The sequence below is a fragment of the Chiloscyllium plagiosum genome, chromosome 41 (genome assembly GCF_004010195.1).
Source record: "Chiloscyllium plagiosum isolate BGI_BamShark_2017 chromosome 41, ASM401019v2, whole genome shotgun sequence".
NCBI lineage: Eukaryota > Metazoa > Chordata > Chondrichthyes > Orectolobiformes > Hemiscylliidae > Chiloscyllium > Chiloscyllium plagiosum.
In genome coordinates, this window is record NC_057750.1 from 11,346,883 (window position 1) to 11,353,027 (window position 6,145).

Consider the following 6,145-nt stretch of genomic DNA (forward strand, 5'->3'; position numbering starts at 1 on the left):
TCAGAACTGAAAAATGTGTTGCTGGAAAAGCGCAGCAGGCCAGACAGCATCCAAGGTTCAGGAGAATCGACGTTTCGGGCATAAGCCCTTTTTCAGGAATGAGGAAGCAGGCTAAGATAAAAGGTAGGGAGGGGGGATTTGGGGGAGGGGCATTGGGAATGCGATAGGTGGAAGGAGGTTAATCCCTTGTGGTTGGAGGGTTCCTAGGCGGAAGATGAGGCGCTCTTCCTCCAGGCGTCGTGTGGCCAAGGTCTGGCGATGGAGGTGGCCAAGGACCTGCATGTCCTTGGCGGAGTGCGAGGGGGAGTTAAAGTGTTCAGCCACGGGGCGGTTGGGTTGGTTGGTGCAGGTGTCCCAGAGGTGTTCTCTGAAACGTTCCGCAAGTAGGCGGCCTGTCTCCCCAATGTAGAAGAGGCCACATCGGGTGCAGCGAATGCAGTAAATGATGTGTGTGGAGGTGCAGGTGAATTTGTGACGGATATGGAAGGATTCCTTGAGGCCTTGGAGGGAAATGAGGGGGGAGATGTGGGCGCAAGTTTTGCATTTCTTGCGGTTGCAGGGGAAGGTGCCAGGAGTAGAGGTTGGGTTGGTGGGGGGTGTGGACCTGACGAGGGAGTCGCGGAGGGAGTGGTCTTTCCGGAATGCTGATAGGGGTGGGGAGGGAAATATATCCCTGGTGGTGGGGTCTGTTTGGAGGTGGCGGAAATGACGGAGGATGATACGATGTATCTGGAGGTTGGGGTGGTAGGTGAGGACCAGTGGGGTTCTGTCCTGGTGGCGATTGGAGGGGAGGGGTTCAAGGGTGGAGGAGCAGGATGTGGAGGAGATGCGGTGGAGAGCATAGTCAACCACGTCTGAGGGGAGATTGCTGTCTTTGAAGAAGGAGGCCATCTGGGTTGTACGGTATTAAAATTGGACCTCCTGGGAGCAGATGCGGCGGAGGCGAAGGAATTGGGAATATGGGATGGCGTTTCTACAGGGGGCAGGGTGGGAGGAGGTGTAATCTAGGTAGCTGTGGGAGTCGGTCAGTTTATAGTAAATGTCCGTGTTGAGTCGGTCGCCCAAGATAGAAATGGAGAGGTCTAGGAAGGGGAGGGAGGAGTCTGAGACGGTCCAGGTAAATTTGAGTTCGGGGTGGAAGGTGTTAGTAAAATGGATGAACTGTTCAACCTCCTCGTGGGAGCATGAGGTAGCGCCGATAGTCATCGATGTAGCGGAGGAAAAGGTGGGGGGTGGTGCCAGTGTAGCTGCGGAAGATGGACTGTTTATTAACACCTTCCACCCCGACCTCAAATTTACCTGGACCATCTCAGACCCCTCTCCATGTCTATCTCGGGCGACCGACTCAACACGGACATTTACTATAAACCGACCGACTCCCACAGCTACCTAGACTACAGCTCCTCCCACCCTGCCCCCTGTAAACATGCCGGTACCCATGGCTACTCTTTTGGTTTGGAGGAAGTGGGAGGATTGGAAAGAGAAGTTGTTCAGAGTGAGGACCAGTTCAGTCAGTCGAAGGAGGGTGTAAGGGGAAGGGTACTGGTGGGAAAGGAAGAAGCGGAGGGCTTTGAGGCCATCGTGATGGAGGATGGACGTGTATAGGGACTGGATGTCCATGGTGAAGATAAGGCGTTGGGGGTCGGGGAAGCAAATCATGGAGGAGGTGGAGGGCGTGGGTGGCGTCCCGAATGTGCGTGGGGAGTTCTTGGATTAAGGAGGATAGGAACCCTCCAACCACACAGGATGAATACAGATTTCTCCAGCTTCCTCATTTCCCCCCACCCCCCCCCTCCCCACCTTATCTCAGTCCCAACCCTCGGACTCAGCACTGCCTTCTTGACCTGCAATCTTCTTCCCGACCTCTCCACCCCCACCCCCTCTCCGGCCTATCACCCTCACCTTAACCTCCTTCCACCTATCGCATTCCCAATGCCCCTCCCCCAAGTCCTTCCTCCCTACCTTTTATCATAGCCTGCTTGGCACACTTTCCTCATTCCTGAAGAAGGGCCTATGCCCGAAACTTCGATTCTCCTTCAACCTTGAGTTCCCTGGTTTATGACAACAAAAAGGCTTGCATTTGTGTAGTGCTTTCACAGTCTCTAGATTTGCCTGAAAATAGAGAACGTTTTTGAAATGTAGGAATTCCAGCAGCAATTTTTCACAAAGACTGTGAAAATGGAGGGAAAAGAAAAGTTTTTATGAGGTGATAGTTGGTCAAGGGCCATATATTGGCCAGGACATTAGGTACTCTGAGACAGAGAGAAATTTTACTGGATTTTTGGAGATGCATTATTTCTTTTCTTGTGGTAAGAATTGACTTTACTGTTTGTGGGGACAGGGAGTACTGTGGGTTATGTTGTCCAAGGATAAGAGTGTGTTGAACAAATAGGCAGATGGTTCCTTCTGTCTCTCTATACATTTGTTATTGCAGTAGAGAGAGTCCTACTGGATACCTCCATAGTTTCTTTAACTGCCATTATTCATACCCTCAAAATGCATAGTAGTGTCTTGGGATGTAGTGGTTTTCTCTTGCAAAACCTTATTGGGAATCTGTGCCCCTTTGGGATTAGTTCAGCTCGTTTGGCGATGCTCCACATTCTCGTCTCTTTGACTTTTTGATCTGCTCTTTGCCTGGCAACATTGTTATAAAATACTCATCCATTGTTTCAAATCTCACTGGGCTCATTCCTCCCTATCTCTATAACCTCTACCAACATTCAGATCGCTGTCCTCTTGCACATAGTCATAGAGATGTACAACACAGAAACAGACTCTTCGGTCCAACTCGTCCATGCTGACCAGATATCTCCACCTAATCGAGTCCCACATGCCAGAACCCGGCCCATGTCCCTCCAAACCCTTCCTGTTCATATACCTATCCAGATGCCTTTTTAAATGTTGCAATTGTACCAGCCTTCACCACTTCCTTTGGCAGCCCATTCCACGCATGCACAACCCTCTGCATGAAAAACTTGCCCCTTAGGTCTCTTTTATATCTTTCCCCTCTCTCCCTAAACCTATGCCCTCGAGTTCTGGACTCCCCAACCCCAGGGAAAAGACTTTGTTTATTTATCCTATCCATGCCCCTCATAGTTTTATGAACCTCTAAGGTCACCCCTCAGCCTCCAACGCTCCAGGGAAAACAGCCCCAGCCTGTTCAGCCTCTCCCTATAACTCAGATTCTCCAAACCTGGCAACATCCTTGTAAATCCTTTCAAGTTTCACAACATCATCTTTCCGATAGGAAGGAGACCAGAATTGCACGCGATATTCCAAAAGTGACCAAACCAATGTCCTGTACAGCTGCAACATGACCTCCAACTCCTGTACTCAATGCTCTGACCAATAAAGGAAAGCATACCAAACTCCTCCTTCACTATCCTATCTACCTGCGACTCCGTTTTCAAGGAGCTATGAACCTGCACTCCATGGTCTCTTTGTTTAACAACACTCCTTAGGACCTTACCATTAAGTGTATAAGTACTGCTCTGCTTTGCAATGATCACAAATATATAGATCACAAATATATAGCAGATACAAAAATAAACTCTGCTTTTAAAATCCTACCAAGATAAAAGCTGTTCCGTTGAGACAATCCTTAGATACAAATCATGTGATAACTCTGCTGTTTAGATGGTGAAGCACACCTACAGACATGCACTAAAGTGATGATCAAAATTTTAAAAAGGGGAGGTGATGGTTTAGTGGACTATTGATCTCGAGTCCCAGGTAAATCCGACTGTAACAAATGGCAGAATTTGAATTCTGTAAAAAACAAAAATCCAGTAACAACTATGAAAATGTTGAATGTTAGGAAAGACCCATCTAGTTAAATGATGTCCTTCAGGGAGGGAAACTACCATCCTTATGTGGTCTGGCCTGCATGTGACTCCAGATCCATATCAATGTAGTTGTCTTAACTGACTGAGACGAGCAATAAGTGTTAGCCTTGCCCTCATCCAGTGAATGAATTTTTTAAAAAAATGTTCTGCACTTAGGTTCTTCCTTTACACTGTATGTAGGCACTTCATAATTAGACACATCCTCATTTAAATCCCACCTCAGGTTCCTCCGTCCTTAGAAAAATGTCTATCCATTCATTCCTTATAGCTAAAATACTCCATTTCTGGCAACTCCATCCTCACAAATCTCCTCTGCAATCTTTTAAATTAAATCATATTACTCTTGAGTTGTGCAAGAGCTATACTGTAGCCTTGGCCTAACTAACGTTTTATACAATTCTAAAATGGCATCATAACTCCTGAAAAGTGTCCTGCATACTTTCTTAATCATCTATCTATCTATCTGGCTATCTTCAGGGATTTATGGTTCTTCACTCCAAGGTCCATTTGTTGCTCAACACTTTTTGTTTCCTGCCATTTGTGTTTTCCCCAAATATATTTCTCCAGACTGGACATCTGTTGATGATCATCCATTGATATCTCCCTGTGGTTTGCAATTTTGTTTTAGAACATAGAACATAGAAGAATACAGCGCAGTACAGGCCCTTTTCCCCAAATATATTTCTCCAGACTGGACATCTGTTGATGATCATCCATTGATATCTCCCTGTGGTTTGCAATTTTGTTTTCTTCACTATCATTCACACTATTAAATACTGTATCATTATCCAATTTCTTAAGCATGCTTCTATATTTATGTCAAAATCATTGATATATTTTGTAAAAAGCAAGGGACCCAGCATGAGAAACTCCACTGGCATTGAGATGCATAACAAATGTTGGCCTAACCAGTGATGCCCATATCCTGTGAATGAATTTTTAAAAAACTTCTGATGTGAGAGTGGGAGCTGTCATGTCTCACCTACTAGACTACTTGTATGTGGATACTAAAAAATTACCTTTTTTGAAGGGTGAGTTAGATGAATGTGTAGTGGGTATCACTGGCTTAACACAAGGAAAAAAAATCCCCACGGTACCAATTGAAAATGTTACCTTTTTTGACAATCTTAAATTCAACAACAACCAGAAAATCAATTGTTTCAGTGGAAGTTTAATTTTTGAAATGTTGCAAAACTGTGAGAAATTTCAAAGCCATCTAGGACTGTCTATTAAAAGTTTAACTCAACACTTACTTATTTATCCTGTCTGGAGAAGCCAAGGACATACAGTTTATATATTAACTACTCCATGTGGTGAGTTGGTACATGTGGCACTTGCTACTGGGGGCCTTGCTAGAGAAGGCTGTGCAAGCTTTTTTGCCATAGCATCTTTATAAGTGACAGATGGTATATTTCATAAGCAGAGATTCTGCATCTTTGTACAAGTTGATGTTTGTATTAATAGCAATGCCATTAATTCAAACGTGTTAGCAATAGCAGCGGGAATTTTCAATCATCTGCCTTAACTTTGGGGGAATTAGATGTTTTCCCCGATCTTGTGCCAAAATTAGAATGAAAGATTGTAACTCCCCTTGGAAGAAATGTTCTGGTTCCCATAGCCCCCATGTTGAATTTAACCTTTGAGAGACGAAAGAAACTCCACTAGTTGTGGAAAACCAGTATGTGAAAAGTAATGAAAAATAAAAGATCAAGGTCCATCTAATTCATCTTCTATCATCCATGTCATCATTTGATACACCAATAATTGCTCTGATTAGTCAGCATATCAATCCGTTTTTTGTCAATTAGTCTCTGACAGGTTCAGACATGCCATGAGAAAAATCCCAGTGCTGGAGAGATTTGGGAATCATAAGCCTCACCATGATTGTTCCTCACAATAAATAATCTCAAGTTCAATATTTCTGGTGGAATTTAAATTCAATTAATAAAATTTGAACATACAAAATCGGAGCAGAAGTAGACTGTTTGACCTCCCTCCCATTCAGTAAGATCGTTACTTATCTGTTTGTGTTTCTCAAATTCCTTCTCTCCACCTACTCTCTTGTTTCCCCTGCTTCACAAGTATCTATCTACCACTGCTTTAAAAATATTCAGTGTCCCTGCTTCGAATGCTTTCAGAGGCAAAAAGTTCCAAAACCTTTTGAAGTCTGGTCTCAGTAAGGGCATCTGGATGCGTACATGAAAAGGAAAGGGTTTAGAGGAATATAGGCCAAATCCTGGCAAATGAGACTAGATTAATTTAGGATATCTGTTTGGCAGGAATGAGTTGGACTGAAATGT